Below are 10,992 nucleotides of genomic sequence, written 5' to 3'. Positions count from 1 at the left end.
TTGTACATTTGTGCCCAGAAACACATTTCCCACTGCTTTAGTCGGCTGTGTTATCTGGACACAGCAGAACGGAGATAGTTCTGAGTTGGAAGTGCTTTCTGTACATTTTGCACAGCTGTACAAGCTTATACCATATGCAGGATGGTGATGAATCATTGTCTCTTTTCTCCATCACTTCACTCCATTATAAGAACATTATTTTGCTGGGTTGACTTCTGATTTACTGGGTGAGAAACCTCCAGGCAGTTGTATGCTGACCCACCATCACCTTCAGCTCTGCTTGCTGCTTCTTGCAGTTTCTACATCTCTGTAACGAGATCTTTGGCTGAGGAATTTTGCAATTGTGTATTGTATGACTACAGGACTCTTTTTTTTTTTCTTTTTTTCCCCTTAGTCTTTGCCTGACTACTACGACTTGAAAACTTGTAATTAGTTTTCAAGTCATCTGTGAAGTCTGGTTTCTTCCTTATAGGCTGAGGCCAATTTGTCTCTAATTGCTTGAGCAGATTAAAGGAGTGGAGGGATGATTGCAGGTGACTAAGTTGGTATGTCATAACAAGTTACTGTCCTTCAGCTGAGATCCAGCTCCTGTGATTTATCATGCTCTTCTGTTCCCACTGCATTTTGTCAGCCAAGCTCTTAGGGGATTTGATCTGACTGAAAAACACCCAGGAAAAAACTTAGGTGGACCAGTTCCTTGGTCCTTTCCATCACCCAGCTGCAGAAATAGCTGTGCTGGCACTGGGCAGGGAGCAGCTCAGAAGCAGAGATGCACAGCAGGGTAAGGACTTTCAATCCTGATACTGCTGACAAAAAAAGAAATGGTCAGGCTGTGACCATATTGCTGTAGCAGCTCTTTCTGCTGTACTTCTGAAGGGGAGGAAAATGTGGCCCTTGCACTATCAGTATAAAATCGATTGTTCAACAGAGCTGGGCTTTGAGGCTGGGGCCTGGTGCCAGGCTTCTTCCCACAGAACACAAGAGAACCTTTTGAGGGGTAAGAAATCCCCTTTCCCTTCCCCCACCTCCCATACTGGAAGGGGGCCATATGACTTTATCCTGAGCACAATGCAAGATGAAGCCTTTCCTTGAAACCCCCCTGAGCTATTTCTCTGCTCCAAGTGCTTAGAAGTCAGTGAGTGAAGCAAGTAAAAAGATCCCCATCTCACTCATCTCTCAGGTTCCAAATCCTCTTCTGCAGAGGTAGCTCTATATCCTGCTCTGATGTTGCTCTTGGGCATCCCAAAATGCCTCTCCCTCATTTGGTTTGGGAAGTCCCTCTGAAATATCCAACGATGGTTTCAGACAAAGAAGTCCTGATACTTGGGTAAATTCAGAAATCTTTCAGGATTCCACATTACTACAGAAAAGCCTATTACATGAGAATACAGTTCTGAATGTTCTGGTGACAGTGAATATACAAAGATTTAATTGAAACAATTTCTGAACTGAGTTAACTGGTGTGTAGATAAAGCCTTTTTGTCTTTTGCATCCTGAAGTGGCTTTGAAAGTACTTATAATTAAAGTCCAGTTTATTTCATGCTGCTTTAAGCAACTTTTTACCAATAAAAACAAAGCTATAGCAAAGGCTTTTGGAGCAGTACATGGGGCAGGCCTTAGGTCAGACTCTGCAATTAACTTAAGCACCTATTCTCCAAGTGAATGAGTGTCTTTGGTTCCAAAACCTCACAAAGATGCCTTTTTTGACAAAATACTTTACAATCTCTTTCCTGGTTTCAAGATTTCTTTTTCAGATGCTCAAGGTGCATCCATGTTTCTGGAAAGCCTTTGTGATTTTGAGCGTGGTACAAAAGGAAGCTGCTCTTGAGGTCCCAGTTCAGGGCGGAAGGGTAACTGCACACTTTTAACTCCAGCTTTGATGGTTCTCCCTTTGTGAAGCTGTGATGAGCTGCAAGAACCTTCCTCCCAATTCCCTCTCCACAGCAGTCATGGAACCACAGCTCCCGTGTAACTGGGATTTTTGACACAGCTTGATCTTGGCTGCCTTTGAAGCGACGTGACCCATGCACTGCCACGTTCTGACATAAACACCTTCGTGTTGCAACCAGAGGCTGCAGACAGACCCTACTCTGGGGATGTTCAGGTGTGGTTTTCACACAATTTTAGATCTATTCAACAGCGAGAAGTAATTCCAAGTAATTCCACACCAGGTTTGCAGCAGGATTGCAATCAGCACGGATTGCAGCCCCACTCTCCCTGTCAGCCCCAGACTTGTGTTCTCACTTCCTCAATTTTTTTTCTTTTTCTTTTTTTTTTTTCTTTTTTGATTTTGGTTTGTGTTGTTTTTTTATTATTATTTTTTTCTTTTTTTCTTTCCAGAATAATTTTCTGCTGAACAAACTTATCACGGGGACTGATAAACATTGGTACAGGGGGAAGGGCAAGACCATGGCAGCGCTGCCTTAATCTGTCGCACATGGACACAGTATCTCCATGGAATGGGAGCAGAACTGGGGTGGTGACCTGTACTATTTGTCTCCCTTTTGTCTGTCCCTGCTTCACTGAACATTTTAGGTTTTGTACCTCTAGACAGCGCGTTCCAAGCACCGTGCCCCTGGTTCTGGAGAGGGATGCAGCTATAGGACTGTGCGATCAAATCCCTCCTCTTTTTTTTCCTCTCTCAACAGAGCACAAGCGCTGAGCCGAAAACTCCTGGTAAGCAGGATGACAAATTTCCAGCCAGCTTTGGATCACAGGGAAAGCAAACACCCGTATCCCGGCAATCTAAGGTACAGCCGTCTCGGCTTGTGCAACCCAGGAGCGGGGCAGAGCCCGTTTTATTCTTGCCTTTTTTGGACCTGCACGCACACTTCAGCCCAAGGGAGCCTGCTCGGCGATGATAGCCCAGTGCGATAGGAAGAAGAGAAATAAAGTCATCAGAGAGCTGCCTGCCAAGTCTGCGATTGCCGGTGATCCACTCCCTGCCGGTGTCGCAGCTCCCTGGATGGCGTGACCGCCACAGACTTTGCCGTCCCCTCCCCTCCCTTCCCTCAGCCCTCCAAAGGTGCCGGGGCTCCGGGGTAGCCAGGCGGTAGCACAGCCCACGGATTTTCCCCGAAGCGAAGCAACCTCCGGGAAAGGTACCAACCCCCTCCCTATACACGCCCCGAAAAACTCCGCACCTTGGGCTACTCGCGATGCTGCGCCACAGACCCCCATCCACCCCCCGCCCCATTCCCGAAGGAAGAGGGAAGGTCCTTCCCCTTTTTCCCCACCTCCTGCCCCGCCGTGCTCCGCTGCCCACCTTGGCGAAGGGGGGAGGCGGGGCGGGCCCCCCCGGAGCCAATGGCAGCAGCAAGGCGGGGAGGGTGAAGGGAGGCGGTACCGGACCCACAATAGGGGCGGCCGGAGGGGGAACGGGCCGGGGAGCCGGGCAGCACCTTGCGGCGGGCGGAAGGTGAGTCTCGCCGGGCTCGGGGGAAGGGGATTTCCTCGTTTGTTTTGTAGCCGGGAAGTTTGCGAAGGGCTTGAGCGGTAGGTTGTGGGGGTTTTTTTCTTTCTTTTTTTTTTTCTTTTTCCCTTCTCTAATTTAATTTAATTTTTTTTTGAGCCTGGCTCCCTTCCCCCCCCCCCCCTCCCTTCTGCCTCCTCCCTCATTCATTTAACAAAGGGAGTTGTCTTCAGCTCCCGGCTTTGGGAAGCTGGGAGCCCTTTGGGGCCGCGTGTTTGGGTCCCCGGGCAGAGTTTGGGGTGGGAATCGGGGCTCAGCTCAGAGTTGCTGCTGAGTACCTGCGGTCCTGGCTTCGGCCGGAGGAGCGGGTGCTTTAAGGCAAACACAAAGAATTGAGGAGTTGGACCCTTGCTGGGCCATGGGGTGATGCAGCTCTAGGCTTTGTGTGGTTAATGAGCAGGGATGGAGAGGTGGGAGCGCGTCTTTTAACCCTCCCCACCCCCTCCCCCCCTTCCGTCTGTGTGCACGAAACCGCGGCGTTTTGCTATTAAAGTATTTAAAAGAGAAGCTGAACTTAGGATCGTGGGATAATTAAGATTGGAAGCGAGCTCAGGAGGTCTCTAGTTCAGCCTGCTCGAAGCAGGGGCTTCTGCCTGGGGAGTGGGTGGCAGTGAAGCGACATCGGGATATGGGTGGCACCTCTGGGTGCTCTTGAATGCCCCTGGAAGCCCGAAGGAGAGGCAGCACCAGCAGGACAAGCCCTCAGGGGCTTCTCTCTTCCACCGTGCATGGAAATACCTCAATCCACCGCGCTCCCAAGCCTGCAATCTCTCCCTGCTTTTGTTACCCAGCGGGCTTAAAATTCATGATTGTTGGGAAGAGCTGGATTCATCCGTGTGTGTGTGTCACGGAGCATCTGCTCCCGCTGAGTATTACTTGATCCTTATTCCGACATTACCTCCAGGAGTTTGGTTGTTTTTTTTTTTTTTTTCAGGAACGAGCTTTATAAAATAGATGTCAAATCCTGGCTCTTTGCTGGGGACCTGTTACCAGCTTTAAGGCATGTGCTTTGTGAGCCATGAAGTAGGAGATACATAAATATATAATATAATATATATATCTAAGGGCAACTGTAAAAGCTGTTTTGGTCGCCGAGGTTTTCAAAGTGAAAGCGGGTGTTGTAGTTGGGTGAAATGGCTGTGGAGTGTTTGTTCTCTTTGCAATTACTCTTTGTACAGTGACTCATGGATGCCTTTCACTGAGCTGCCTCCCTCTCCTCCACACCTGGAGTTTCCTGGGGCTGCACACACATTACCTGGCCAAGCAGGGAGCATCTTCCCCCTCTGCTGTTCTAACATCTCCCTAGCCTGGGTGTGTTAATCTTGCTCACAGCTTTTTAGGAAGGCTGGGAAAAAACTCCTCCTTGTGGAACAGTTTGTGTGTGTCCCCCCGCTGGATGCTTGGGAGCTGCTCTTCCCTCTGTGTTCTCTGTGGATAAGTCAGGGAAGTAATGCTCTTTTTTTTTTTTTTTTTTTTTTTTCATGGAGAGCAGAAGACAAGGTGGAAATTTAGATAAATCTCCTAAACTGTGGATTGTCTGGCTTGTGCCACGGGGCAGAATTTGTTCTTAGCTGTACTGTGTAACAAAGCTGGAGTTGAAGAGTGGATGCTGATAAGCTGGGTGGGTATTCAGCTTTTCTGAGTCCTGTGGGGAGGGCCCAGCTTCTGTAAACGACATGATAAAACTGGCATTCTTTGACTTGGAAAGGAATGAAATCAAAGAGGAAAATGCTTTTGCAGCATGAGAGTGGGAATGCTTTGACTGGTTTTGGGGGAATATTGTGTGCTCTGGGTGTTGCTTACTAAAAAAAAAAAAAAAAAAAAAAGAGGGAAACGTAAGGCTTTTTGTTTGTGCTTTTCCATACATCATAGGGATATTGGAAGAAATGTGTGAGAAGTCCAGCAGAACTTCCCCAAGTGAAAACATATTGCTTGTTTATTGTGTTTCTGACTGCCTTGCTAGAGCTGGATTAAAAACTGATGCTCTTGTTGCCTGAAGGGTCAAATAACTCTTTGTTGCTAATTCTTGTGTATCCTTTTCCAGGACAGGGCAGACCTTTTTCTCTTAGCTTTTAGTACAAGTGCATGAAATTAAGCTAGTTTGCTAACTAGTGTTTTGGGCTTTTTAAAAAATATGATGAACTGCAGTGTGGCTCCTTCTTCCTTAACTCTTGTGGACCTGTCTGGCTTCCTCAGTGTGGGAAGCTTTGTAATTTCAGAAGCTATCATTCTGGTTCAGTTCCCTGACATTCTTAAGAGTGTTCAGAACCACCTAGAACTGAAATGGACTCTTTTTCAGTAGCCAAATACAGAAATGATTCAGAGCTCTACCCTTAAAGTGATCTGGGTTTTACAGTCCATCCTGTCAACAGCAGGTAACTGAAGCAAATAGACTTTGAAAAGGATGTGAGAAACAGTCACTCTTTGTGAGGAGGTACAAGAGACACTGAAACCAGGCAACGAAACCCAAAAGTCCTATTTCCTTAAACTCTGGACATTTCTTAGCCTTTTTTTTTCACAGGTAGAGCTCTTGTTGGCTTTTTATGTCAGTGGGAAGGCAAGAGAATATCGTGTGCCAGAACTGTATTGTGTGAAAGAGCCTGGCAAAGAGCTGAAGTAATTTTTTCAGCCTGATTTTTTTTCAGCCTCTCTAGGAACAGGGGAAAATCTCCATGATCCTGAGGGCTTGGTCTTACAGAGAAAATAACCAGTATAATGTGGGTCTTTTCCTGTGCACTTGCACAGCTCTCCCCTGGAGGGAACTGCTTTGCATCCCTGTTCCCAGAGATGGGGATATCTGGGTCCATTCCTTTGGTGGCAGCAGAACTGGGACTGTCTGCAGATGTTCACCCTTCTTCCCTTCTGAGCATGTGGAATGGAGGCTCCTTAGGACTGAATAGCTTAAAAATATCTGATGCTTCTTATGCTAACCAGGTTTTTACTTAAACTTCAGTCCAAGTTTAAAATTCCTCAACTTTGGGTTTGGCTTTGCATGGCTCCTGTAGATGTGGAGAGCTGTGAGAGGTCGTGCTTTGTGCTGCCACTGATGGGGCCTGCTCCAGGGTTTGGCCAGAGGAGGAAGCTTACTTTTCCCCTGTCCCTCCTCAGGGACATCCTCAGGGACATCCTCAGAGCTATAGATACATCTTTGGGTCTGTCTCTTTCTCAGCATGTTGCAGTGGGGTGGATGTCACAGTTTCAGGGCCCTTTGTGGGATCCACTTGATGAAAAATCATGGATTCTCCAAGCTAAACAAGCCTCCCCAGGCTCCCAAGATGATCAGTAAAGAGGAAAAGGCCCATGTAGGATGTGCTACATATCCAGGAGGTGTTCTAAAATAAAACAATAGAAAGTTGTGCTTTATAAATGCTGATTCCTCTTCCCTCCTCTGTCTCCCATGGGCTCTGTGGTCCCGTGGCCCCAGGGAGCTGGGATGGGTTTCACTTTTCTCACTGTGGGGATGCAGATGGGCAGCAGTGCTAACAAATCCATTGGCAAAAGGACTGCAGCATGGCTTTCACAAGTTCCCTTCAGTTTAACACTTGGATGTCAGGCTGGGGGAAGGGGGAACAAAAAAAGCCATCGGATTAAGTGCCTTTCCAGGGGAATTTGAAGAAAAAGTGGAAGTATTCAGTTCTGGCGTATGAATTAATGTGCTTCTTGTGAATTGCTTAGGTTCTAGAAGAGCTGTTCAAGCTGACAAGCCAACTTCTGGTTGTATAGATGGTGATGGCTTTTCTCTATCTCCTGTGTCTAGACTGAGATGCAGGTTAAACAATAACTTTCCTTCCCTGGTTCCTTTCCTTCTTGCAACCTGTGCTCTTTGGACTGCTATGTAGCTGGGTTATTTCACTGATATAACTGCCTTAAGCTCCTTCTGTTTGCTGCTTCCTGCTTGGGATCACTGAAATAAGGTGATGGCAAAGCAGGCATCCTTTTATCATCTTAGGTTTAAAAAAAAAAATAAAAAAGGAGGGGGGGGAAAAAAAGTAATGGGACAAAGAAAAAGTCTGAATATGGAAAAATCAAGCCAGATTAGAAGACTGCAGAAGTAGTAACTAAATTTACTTTCTGAAAAGAAAGAATTTTACCTACAGTAGCCCTTTGTGATCCAAATTACCATGTGAGAGGCCATGCATGTACATATTGTGACTGCCTTGAAGTTATTATATGGCATCCAGCTGTAAAGAGCTCCTTGATCCAGGTTGCTGTGGGACTAGAACCAAGTCCAGTGGCTGGGGGTGCTGCGTGCAAGGGGGGCACAAAGCCTTCTTTCATACCTTTTTTCTCTCTCTCTCTTTTTTTTTTTCTTTTTTTTTTTTTTCTTCTCTTTTTTTCTTTCCCTTTTCTTTCTTTTTTTTTAATTTCCTTTTTCTCTCTTTTTTCTTTTCTTTCTCTTTTTTCTTTTCTTTTTCTCTTTTTTCCTTTTCTTTTTCTCTTTTTTCTTTTTCTCTTTTTTCTTTTTCTCTTTTTTCTTTTTCTCTTTTTTCTTTTTCTCTTTTTTCTTTTTCTCTTTTTTCCTTTTCTCTTTTTTCTTTTTCTCTTTTTTCCTTTTCTCTTTTTTCTTTTTCTCTTTTTTCTTTTTCTCTTTTTTCTTTTTCTCTTTTTTCTTTTTCTCTTTTTTCTTTTTCTCTTTTTTCTTTTTCTCTTTTTTCTTTTTCTCTTTTTTCTTTTTCTCTTTTTTCTTTTTCTCTTTTTTCTTTTTCTTTTTTCTTTTTCTCTTTTTTCCTTTTCTCTTTTTTCTTTTTCTCTTTTTTCTTTTTCTCTTTTTTCTTTTTCTCTTTTTTCTTTTTCTCTTTTTTCTTTTTCTCTTTTTTCTTTTTCTCTTTTTTCTTTTTCTCTTTTTTCTTTTTCTCTTTTTTCTTTTTCTCTTTTTTCTTTTTCTCTTTTTTCTTTTTCTCTTTTTTCTTTTTCTCTTTTTTCTTTTTCTCTTTTTTTTTCTTCTCTCTCTTTTCTTCTCTCTCTTCTCTTCTCTCTCTTTTCTTCTCTCTCTTTTCTTCTCTCTCTTTTCTTCTCTCTTTTCTTCTCTCTTTTCTTCTCTCTTTTCTTCTCTCTTTTCTTCTCTCTTTTCTTCTCTCTTTTCTTCTCTCTTTTCTTCTCTCTTTTCTTCTCTCTTTTCTTCTCTCTTTTCTTCTCTCTTTTCTTCTCTCTTTTCTTCTCTCTTTTCTTCTCTCTTTTCTTCTCTCTTTTCTTCTCTCTTTTCTTCTCTCTTTTCTTCTCTCTTTTCTTCTCTCTTTTCTTCTCTCTTTTCTTCTCTCTTTTCTTCTCTCTTTTCTTCTCTCTTTTCTTCTCTCTTTTCTTCTCTCTTTTCTTCTCTCTTTTCTTCTCTCTTTTCTTCTCTCTTTTCTTCTCTCTTTTCTTCTCTCTTTTCTTCTCTCTTTTCTTCTCTCTTTTCTTCTCTCTTTTCTTCTCTCTTTTCTTCTCTCTTTTCTTCTCTCTTTTCTTCTCTCTTTTCTTCTCTCTTTTCTTCTCTCTTTTCTTCTCTCTTTTCTTCTCTCTTTTCTTCTCTCTTTTCTTCTCTCTTTTCTTCTCTCTTTTCTTCTCTCTTTTCTTCTCTCTTCTCTTCTCTCTTCTCTTCTCTCTTCTCTTCTCTCTTCTCTTCTCTCTTCTCTTCTCTCTTCTCTTCTCTCTTCTCTTCTCTCTTCTCTTCTCTCTTCTCTTTTTTCTTCTTCTCTCTTTTTTCTTCTTCTCTCTTTTTTCTTCTTCTCTCTTTTTTCTTCTTCTCTCTTTTTTCTTCTTCTCTCTTTTTTCTTCTCTCTCTTTTTTCTTCTCTCTCTTTTTTCTTCTCTCTCTTTTTTCTTCTCTCTCTTTTTTCTTCTCTCTCTTTTTTCTTCTCTCTTTTTTCTTCTTCTCTCTTTTTTCTTCTTCTCTCTTTTTTCTTCTCTCTCTTTTCTTCTCTCTTTTCTTCTCTCTTTTCTTCTCTCTTTTCTTCTCTCTTTTCTTCTCTCTTTTCTTCTCTCTCTTTTCTTCTCTCTTTTTTCTTCTCTCTTTTTTCTTCTTCTCTCTTTTTTCTTCTTCTCTCTTTTTTCTTCTTCTCTCTTTTTTCTTCTTCTCTCTTTTTTCTTCTCTCTTTTTTCTTCTTCTCTCTTTTTTCTTCTTCTCTTTTTTCTTCTTCTCTTTTTTCTTCTTCTCTCTTTTTTCTTCTCTCTTTTTTCTTCTCTCTTTTTTCTTCTCTCTTTTTTCTTCTTCTCTCTTTTTTCTTCTTCTCTCTTTTTTTTCCTTCTCTTTTTTTTCCTTCTCTTTTTTTTCCTTCTCTTTTTTTTCCTTCTCTTTTTTTTCCTTCTCTTTTTTTTCCTTCTCTTTTTTTTCCTTCTCTTTTTTTTCCTTCTCTTTTTTTTCCTTCTCTTTTTTTTCCTTCTCTTTTTTTTCCTTCTCTTTTTTTTCCTTCTCTTTTTTTTCCTTCTCTTTTTTTTCCTTCTCTTTTTTTTCCTTCTCTTTTTTTTCCTTCTCTTTTTTTTCCTTCTCTTTTTTTTCCTTCTCTTTTTTTTCCTTCTCTTTTTTTCCTTCTCTTTTTTTTCCTTCTCTTTTTTTTCCTTCTCTTTTTTTTCCTTCTCTTTTTTTTCCTTCTCTTTTTTTTCCTTCTCTTTTTTTTCCTTCTCTTTTTTTTCCTTCTCTTTTTTTTCCTTCTCTTTTTTTTCCTTCTCTTTTTTTTTCATTTCTTCTTCTCTCTTTTTTTTTCATTTCTTCTTCTCTCTTTTTTTTTCATTTCTTCTTCTCTCTTTTTTTTTCATTTCTTTTTCTCTCTTTTTTTTCTTTTTTCCATAAAGTCCATACCTGTAATCTAAATGGAGAGTGTGGGAAGAAAGCAATTACTATTCATGTCACATATGTTTCTGGCAGGGAGAACTGTGCAGGTTTACCCCAAGGTATTGTCTCCAGCTCTTAAAAGCCTGAGTTAGTTCCAGTGTGCCTGTCCTGCTGTCAGGACAGCTGATGGCACTGGGTGACTTTAGACATGGCAGCAGAGAGCAAAATCAAATACAAAAGGTTAGGATGCAGTTAGACTGATGGACTTGCTAAGGTGTCACAGCATCATTTTGGGGCTTCAGGTTGCTGCCTCTAAGCATCACTTGGGCTTTGAATTATCAGGTCTCATATGACTGTAAGTGCCACACAGGTATTTTAGGTGGTTTCTCACTTAAAACACAAAGCCTGTGTTTCTCTGGGCTTATGTCCTATTCATGAAATAGGTGTTGGAGTGAGAAATATTTTTATTTGAACCTAGTGGCTTGCTTCATAGAGGTTTTCTCCTCATTTCCATATAGAAAGCTTAGTGTAATGTGAAATACCTTATCACTTCTTCAGCATAAATTATTTCCAATACACATTATTTTCTGCACCTATATTCCCAAATGCACTCTCTCTGCTGATGTTAAAGCATTAGTGGTTTGGCCACTTCACCCAAACTCCTTCGTAGAAGGAGCAGAGAAGTGATTGCTTTTGTAAAACTTGGATTTAATTTCCCCAGCTGTCTGCAAGAGAACATTATGTAGTTCCACCACCAAGTTCAACTTAAAGGC

The 10,992-nt window shown here is 42.3% G+C and overlaps 1 protein-coding gene across 4 annotated transcripts in view; it reads left to right on the top strand.

Moving 5' to 3' along the window:
• The first annotated feature begins 2,879 nt into the window (after positions 1-2,879).
• The window catches only part of PAK1 (p21 (RAC1) activated kinase 1), an 81,956-nt gene continuing 73,843 nt past the window's right edge, over positions 2,880-10,992 (top strand). Inside the window, exon 1 of one of the 4 annotated variants that reach the window (XM_071767352.1) lies at positions 2,880-3,101. The gene's annotated coding sequence lies outside the window, so the exon portion shown is untranslated. Of the gene's footprint in view, positions 3,102-3,314; positions 3,496-10,992 lie in introns of those variants that run through there. The other 3 variants (XM_071767183.1, XM_071767089.1, XM_071767259.1) reach the window with 3 other exon arrangements.

The sequence above is a fragment of the Heliangelus exortis genome, chromosome 1 (genome assembly GCF_036169615.1).
Source record: "Heliangelus exortis chromosome 1, bHelExo1.hap1, whole genome shotgun sequence".
In the NCBI taxonomy this organism is placed as follows: Eukaryota; Metazoa; Chordata; class Aves; order Apodiformes; family Trochilidae; genus Heliangelus; species Heliangelus exortis.
The sequence above is the reverse complement of the archived record's forward strand: the minus strand, read 5'-3'. Positions and strand labels throughout refer to the sequence as shown.